We start from the raw sequence: 8,393 nt of genomic DNA on the forward strand, positions 1-8,393 counted from the left end.
ACCCCAATCCAGAATCCCCTCGTCTCCAACATCACAGGTGGCTGCCTGGCCTGGCAGGGAGGACTGAGCTACTGAGCAGTGAGGGCTCCCTAGCCCACCCGTAGCCACTGCTCCCACTAGGGGGGCCCATCAGCCCTGGGGACCAGGGGCAACCAGAGCCCCTGATGGCACGTGTGGCAGAAATCTCCCTTTCCAGCCAGGGATCGAGGCGTGTGTGTGTGTGTGTGTGTGTGTGTGTGTGTGTGTTCATTTTTGACCAGTGATTAAGTGGAAACAAGTTGACAACCCACAGAATTTCCCTTCCCAGCCCTCACTTTCCAGGTTTACTTTTAGACCATTGTCCTGGTTACAGAAGACCCGAGAAGGATCCAGTAGTAGCTGAGAAAGAAGAACATTCAGCGTGTGGTCTCAGGACTGGTTAGGGTTTAAGAAGTAGAAAAGGTCTAATGCCTTAATCATGATGATGAGATGCTCTAACCAGCAAGATTACTTTGACAATGAAATTCATATCAAGAATAATTATAAAACTCTGATCCCTACAGAATGTTATTAAATAATTAAAAAATTTTAAATGGGATTGTATGAAATTTTAGATCTTGTCACCTGCTCTTTGCACTCAATAACAAAGTATAAATATCATTTCGTTTGATCACATTCCCTCATCTATTCATGCTGCATAATGTTCCATTGTTTGCATGGTCCACAATTTATGTAATAAATCCCTATTGATGGGCATCAAGGTGGCTTCCAGTGCTTTCCCCTCACTCCTTCTGCCTCCTGACTGCCCCTGGGGCTTCCCCCCGTGACCCTACATGGCAGGACATGCCCCTTCCTCTTGTAAGTAATAAACTCTTCTTTCAAGGCTGTTGTCTTACCATACCTGATTAAAACAAAATCCTGGGTACATTTTAAAACAACAAGGAGGCCAACCGGGCTCTGGTTAAGGACATGGGCCGCCCACCCTAGCTTTTCCTCCTGGGCCTTCTGTCTGTTCCACCCATTCCCAGACATCTGCCTTTCTCTGCTGGACTGTCCAGTCTCCTCCCTGTTGGCCTGGCCAATTCCCCCAAGTCTGTCAAAGTCTAGACTATGATGCTTTGGGCTACATTTGTTCAGTTTCCAAAACACTGCTTCTGGGTGCCCTGGGATGCTTACTCTGTTGGTACTCACTTCCGATCTCTGAGAGTTTTACACAAAAACTCAGAGAAGGAGAACAATGGCGTTCCTCTTTAAGGCAGTAGGGAGCCTGAGTGGACTGCGCTGTCTGGAAGGAGCAGAAAAGCCGAGTTCAGTTGCAAGGGAAGTATCTTTCAGGAAGCTGACTTATTGCAAGGTTCCATAGAGGACTTCCTTCCAACAGAGATTTCAGACGTTGAGAACACCAGACAGTGCATGGTTTCCTAAATTCGAATGTCAAAGGGCTTCCATGAGGCTTTATTTTGAAATCAATAGCCTCCATATCCTTTTGAGAATTTCTTGAGAGAAATTCTTTTTGTGAAATCTAGAGGGGGGAAAAAAAGTGCCAGGAAAAAAATGAAAACTCAAGATGCAAAAAGATTCAGGGTTTTTCCTCAAGGAAAAAACCAGACGGTCCTCAAGTTGAGTTTCAACGGCTCCAAAAGCCTTGTGCACGTCTGTAGACCAGGTGGCTCACATAGGGAGAGGCACAGTAGGAAAAACTAGAAAGGCGGAAACATTTAACAGGTCCAAAGTGGGGTTGGGGACCATTCTATGTTCTTTCTGGAAGCTTCATATACTTGGAGAGGGGGAGCAGTGTGCTGGAGATGGCTTGCCCAGGCTCACAACACTGGTTATGCCTCTCTTCCCAACTCTGCGTTTGATAATGTCAGGTGGGCGGCTTGAAAGTGGCCATGGTGGGAATATTTACACCATGGCAATCAGCAATTACTACAAACCAGGACCTCTTTTTTTTCCCACAGAGATGGCTGTTAAGCATGTATCAGCACATCACTGGCAACAGGTAAGGGTAGTGGGAAGGCATGTAGGAAAGAGGGAGACCCCTGAGGCAACTAAAAACGAATTGTAACCCTGGCCTGAAAGAGAGATTACTGTTGTTTGTAATGCAGTATCAAATCGTGGGAAGAGTATGGGCTTATGAGTCAGACAGGTCTGCCCGGGTTTGGACCCAAGCTCTGCTACCTATCAGCTTGTATCCTTAGGTACATTGCGCTTCAATTTCATTTGTATGAAGAGGAGATGGCACTGGTATCTGTCTCTTCAGGGGGTGCATCTGAAGGCAGCTCTTTTGCCCCTTTCTATTCCCCTCTAACCTTGAAAGAACCTAATTATAGGAATGAGATCACTAGGCAATTTACCCTAACTCCTGACTTATGCTCTCCTGAACGCACACCATGCCTTGTTTAACCTGTTGATTCTTTTCCTACATAAAAAGAAGTAAGAATGAAGAATGAAGCAGTTAAAAAAAATGACTAGGTTTCTATCTCCAAGAGCCCCCTTAGCAATCCTGAAGGCAGATCACACAGGCAAGATAACATCTGAAGAAAGAGTCAGCCAGTCTGCACACAATGGAGAAAGATATAAAACCTAACCTCCTTCCTTGATGATTCACTGAGATTCTTCCCCCCTTTTCACCTTTAAAAACTGTCATGGCTGGGGCTTCCCTGGTGGCGCAGTGGTTGAGAGTCCGCCTGCCAATGCAGGGGACACGGGCTCACGCCCCCGTCCGGGAAGATCCCACATGCCGCGGAGCGGCTGGGCCCGTGAGCCATGGCTGCTGAACCTGCGCGCCCCGAGCCTGTGCTCTGCAGCAGGAGAGGCCACAACAGTGAGAGGCCTGCGTACTGCAAAAAAAAAAAAAGTGTCATGGCTGAAGAGAATCTTCAGATTTGGTCTCTGGACACGAGTCCACCTTCTCCCCAGATTGCCAACTTTCCTGATTAAAGCAACTTTCCTTTCTACTGCCACCTGCCTCTCGAATTATGGGCTCTTCAGCAGTGAGCAGCTGAACCTGAGTTTGGTGACACATCTGGTGAGCCAGGTACTTTGTACACACTCTCTATAATTCTTGCTTGCCTTTAATGAATGCAGAAAAGCATTTATTCACTTAGTTGGTAAGAATTTCTTGGGTACCTGCAAGGTCCAGTGTGCTGGTGATGTGATGTCCGACAGGCCAGCAGTGCACAGGAGGTGTAGACAGACTGCCAGAGTGTGCAAGACAGAGCATGACTTTGTTGTATGATGTGAGACCCAGCCCTCAACATGGCCCTCAGTGAGCCCCCCCACTGGGGTTCATACCTTTGTGTGGTTCTCTCCCACACTGAGTCAGTTATCCTGTGTGACCAATAGCAAGTGACAGAAGTGATGGTAGGTCACTTCCGGGATTAGGTTGTAAAGTGACAGAAGTGATGGTAGGTCACTTCCGGGATTAGGTTGTAAAGTGGCAGAAGTGATGGTAGGTCACTTCCGAGATTAGGTTGTAGAAGCCCGTGGTCTTGGCCTGGGGCCCTCTATCTCTCTTGAGTCTTTCACCTCGAGGGCAGCCAGCTGCCATGCTGTGAGCAGCCCTGTGTCGAGGCCCATGTAGTGGGGTGCTGATGCATTTCTCCAACAACACGGGAGCTTGGAAATGGCTTCTCCAGCCCAGTCGAGGCTTCCGATGACTGAGGCCCCGGCTAATGACCTGATTGCAGCCTCATGAGAGACCTTGAGTCAGAACCACCCAGCTAAGCCTCCTGTAGCTTCTGACTCTCAGAAACTATGTGAGACAATAAATATTTGTTATTTTAAGCTGTTAAACTTGGGGGTAATTTGTTATCTAGCAATAGATAACTAGCACAGATAAGTCTAAAGATTTCTCACTAGAAAACGTCTATGTAATTTTATGGATGGGGAAAACATAAGTTGAAATATAGATATACAACCATAGATGCTAGAGAAAGAAGTCCTAGAAATCGTCAGTTCAACTGTATCATTTAAAAAGAGAAGTAAAAAGAATATTTGTTATTAACTAGGCTTACAGCATCCAAAAACATTGCACCCATAAGGCCATTCCCCCATCATGTCAACTGTTTGCATTTCTCCAGTCCCTTCCATGCTGGCTCTAAGCTGAATAATTACTATCTTATTTATTATCCTGGTCTGTATGCAATTTGTGGCCAATTTCTTAAAAGTTGACATGGTTTCATTTACACATTTTCATCTTTCTACATAGATACCACATTGGTCATTTAAAATGTTAGTATTCCATGGTAACAACGAGTCATGTTTCTCGGGTCTTATAGTATACATTTTTGTTGTGTATTATAAATAACATTATGAGAAACACTGATATACATGATCTTTCCATTTCCCCCCAGTCGTTTCCTTTGTATACAGTCTTGGGAAAGAATTAATGATATGTTTTCTGGCTCCTGATATATGGAGAAGGGAGTGCCAGAGGAGGTGCCTTAATTTTGTCCATCCTACACTCTGACATACTGGAGGTTCAGAGAGGGGTGCCCCCTCCAGATGTCTGACACATGATTGGCCTCTAGGAAAAACTCACGTTGACAGTGGGTGGAGGGCTGAGCCAGAGAAATAACAGCCACTATTTATTGACAACCTACTGTGTTCTAGGCATGTTACAGTCATGATTTCTTATCCCTACAACAACTCTTTTTTTTTTGGCGGTACGCAGCCCTCTCACTGTTGTGGCCTCTCCCGTTGCGGAGCACAGGCTCCGGACGCGCAGGCTCAGCGGCCATGGCTCACGGGCCCAGCCGCTCCGCGGCATGTGGGATCTTCCCGGACCGGGGCACGAACCTGTGTCCCCTGCATCGGCGGGCGGACTCTCAACCACTGCGGCACCAGGGAAGCCCTACAACAACTCTTGTAAGTATTGTGTGTGTGTGATACATATATATGTGATATATATGTGATACACGTGTGATACATATATCCTATTTTATAGATAGAGAAAGTAAGGCCAACCAACAAGGACCTACTGTATAGCACAGGGAACTCTGCTCAATATTCTGTAATAACCTAAATGGTTAAAGAATTTGACAAAGAATAGATACATGTATATGTATAGCTGAATCACTTTGCTGTACACCTGAAACTAACACAGCACTGTAAATCAACTATGCTCCAATATAAAATAAAAATTTTAAAGATATTTTAAAAATTAGAAATTAAAAAAAAGAAAGAAAAAGAAAGGCCACATAACTGGTAAGTGATCAAACCAGTAGTGCAAACCCAGATCTACTGGATCCCAGCGCTCTTTTCACTACCTCGTCTTGAAATCAACTTTAATTGCTCATTGGTGTTATATTTTGCAACTACATTGACCCCTGACGCCTTTCAGGGACACCCAGGTCACGGCATGCTACCCTTCCCAAGGACCACATCAGTTTCAGCATCAGCACTGATGCGTGACTGCATCTATTGACTGCACACTCATCTGCTCTGGGACCTACTAATTTCCTTCATTTTCTCTGTTTAAGGCAAAGCCCTCAAATTAAATTGGACGTGAAGGGTTTTGCTCAAGGTCACCCAGTGAGTTAGCTGTTCAATTCCGGCTCAGCCCCTCCCCCCATAAATTCCCTGTCCCTCCACCCGTCCTTCCCCGCCATCCAGCCTACCATCTGCATTCCAAGGAGGGGTTGAAATTAACCTTTTCTCCACCCACAGTTCTCCAGAAAAACTGGTTGAGAATCAGTTTGTTGATGAGTTTCCTCCTTTAGAAACCGAGCCAGAGTGTGATTAATTCCGCTCATCCAGGTCTTTTCTGGGAGACAAAGACAGGGACACGGACTTCTGAGGCCCTCCGCAGGCCCCAGGAAACCTGGACAGCAGCCCTGCCAACCTTTGACGTGTCGTTTCCTCAAAGCTGGGGCTCCAGGGCAGTGGTTCCAACTTCCACCTCTGGCGAATTGAATGCCTCCGTGGGAGAATGTCTCCCTATTTGGTGGTTGTTTTCCTGCGCTCCGGGCTCGTTCCCAAAATAGGTGTTTTACTCACTGAGGGAAGGGCGTCTTCCAGGAAGGAGGATGACATCCCGGGATGGAACTGGGGAAAGGGAAGGCAGAGGGACAATTAGACCTCTGGAGCTGGTCATTAAGGGAGGTGCTGTGGACTCGGGAGTCCGTGAATCAGATTTGGGGGAGGGGAGAGGAGGGGCCCGGAGGGCCGTGACTAGTTCCAGCAGAGTGGCTTGAATTAGCTGCAGAGGTTTTGTTCTGTCATGAAGAGATCCTGCAATATTTCTTCTTCTTTTTTGAAATTAAGGTGAAATTCACAGTAATATAAAATCACCCATTTGAAAGTGTACAATATGGTGGCATTTAGTACCGTCACCCTGTTGTGCAACCATTATCCCTACCTAGCTCCAAAACATTTTCACCACCTCAGAAGAAAATCCTGTACCCATTGAGGAGCTCTTCCGCATTCCTCCCCCCCACCCCCCACCCCACCCCCCACCCCCGCCCCGAGCCCTTGGCAACCTTTAGTATGCGTTCTGTGTCTATGTAAATTTTCCGGCTATTTTCTGTAAATGGAATTCTATAATATTTGACCTTTTGTGTTTGACTTTACCTAGCATAATGTTTTCAAGGTTCATCCATGTTGCAGCATGTGTCTGTACTCCATTAAAAAAAAAAAAATCAAAAAAACAAAAATCAAGATATAATTGACAGCCTCATTGCGGGGGGTGACCTGTGCAGTCCCATAGGGCCCTGCACTAGAAATGACCTCACGTTGGTTTAATGCTTTGTGGTGGCTGTCTTGAACTTCTTCATAGTTTTATCTTTGAACTTGTGCTCTATAAGTGAAGTCTGATAGGACCCTGGAGCGCGTGAGTAAAGGAGATACACGCAGTAAGTGTGTCTGTAGTCAGATAGGATAGGGGGTCCCTGGAGAAAGAGAACCAGGCATGGCTTTCCTGACAGAAGAGAAGCTATTTTTCACCTAAGCCATTTCGTGATCTGAGCCTGGCCACAGTGCTTACCCTTGAACAGGTCTCAGTAATTAATGATCTTAAGGGAACAAAAGAATGCAGCAAGAAACAACTGTTATCAGGCAAGAGGTGTAACTATAGAAAGATACTATATCAGTTGTAAAGACTCCCCATTCTGTTTCAATGGTAAAGATTAGCCTGAAACCTCAACCACCAGATCAAATGGAACCTAAAGGAGGATAAGGTTGACCTTTTCTGAACCTCACTTCAATCAACTACAGCTTGGACTCTGTCGACCACCCAAGCCCCTTCCTGAACATGCATGTTCCCTGAGCTTAAAACTTCCCCGGACTTCCCTGGTGGCTCAGTGGTTAAGAATCCACCTGCCAATGCGGGGGACACGGGTTCGAGCCCTGGTCCAGGAAGATCCCACATGCCGCGGAGTAACTAAGCCCGTGCACCACAACTACTGAGCCTGCACTCTAGAGCCTGCAAGCCACAACTACTGAGCCCGCATGCCACAACTACTGAAAGGTGCGCCCCTAGAGCCCGCGCACCACGACAAAGAGTAGCCCCCGCTCGTTACAACTAGAAAAAGCCTGCATGCGGCAATGAAGACCCAACGCAGCCAAAACTAAATAAATGAATAAATAAATTTTATAAAAACAAAACCAAAACTTCCCCAGTTTTGTTGCTCAGGGGCCACTGCTTTGGGAAAGATCCCCAGTGCTCTCTTTACTTGCTGCAAGTAATAAATCCTTCTTCCTCCCATGCTTTGTCTTCATTGTGTCTTTTGGCTCAACACCCACCAAGAGGCAAACCCAGTTTTCAGGTACCAGCTCCCTGTTCCTTGCACCCTATTCACACATAGTGTTCTTACACTCGTGAACCATGATAAGCACGAGTTCAGAGAGACTCAAAGTGAGTACAAGGTGAGTGTGTTACAGCTACAACTGGACAAGAGGGTGCTCTGACACCCCCAAGAGGTCACATGTTCCTTTCTAATCAGAACTTGCTTCAGAAGCAGAATGTAGGGTGATGGTGTTTTAAGAAAGAGGACCCAGGGAACCCTATTGTATCCTTTCGTATTCATGTTATTCCCCTGTATTAGACAGTCAGTTAAGGTGAAAACAATGACAGAAGAAAAGGGAAAGATAGGGGACCTCATAGTTCCTTTTCCTTTCAGTCCTTCCTTACCCATCAGTGAGCTCAAAGTCAAGAGTGTAGGTAGAATGTGTGCATATCGAGAAATAAAGTGAATCGATCCCTAATGTAAACTATGAGCTTTAGTTAACAGCAATGTATCAATATTGGCTAATCAGTTCTAACAGATATGCGATAGGGAAGAACCTTTGTACTATATTACAAGTTAATCACTAAAGGGATTTTGCCTATAAACTTAAGTTATACATAATGGCCCTCTCTGAGCACCCTATCTCCCAGGTAATGAGTAAAGCTAAAATACCTTTGTTTAACA

At 45.9% G+C, this 8,393-nt stretch overlaps 1 long non-coding RNA gene across 1 annotated transcript; it reads left to right on the top strand.

Moving 5' to 3' along the window:
• Nucleotides 1–4,368: 4,368 nt before the first annotated feature.
• Nucleotides 4,369–7,687, top strand: LOC137223266 (uncharacterized). Its single transcript, XR_010942784.1, has 2 exons — nucleotides 4,369–4,851; nucleotides 7,109–7,687. It is a non-coding gene; the product is annotated as an uncharacterized lncRNA (long non-coding RNA).
• Nucleotides 7,688–8,393: the final 706 nt, after the last annotated feature.

Source organism: Pseudorca crassidens, chromosome 1 (genome assembly GCF_039906515.1).
Source record: "Pseudorca crassidens isolate mPseCra1 chromosome 1, mPseCra1.hap1, whole genome shotgun sequence".
In the NCBI taxonomy this organism is placed as follows: Eukaryota; Metazoa; Chordata; class Mammalia; order Artiodactyla; family Delphinidae; genus Pseudorca; species Pseudorca crassidens.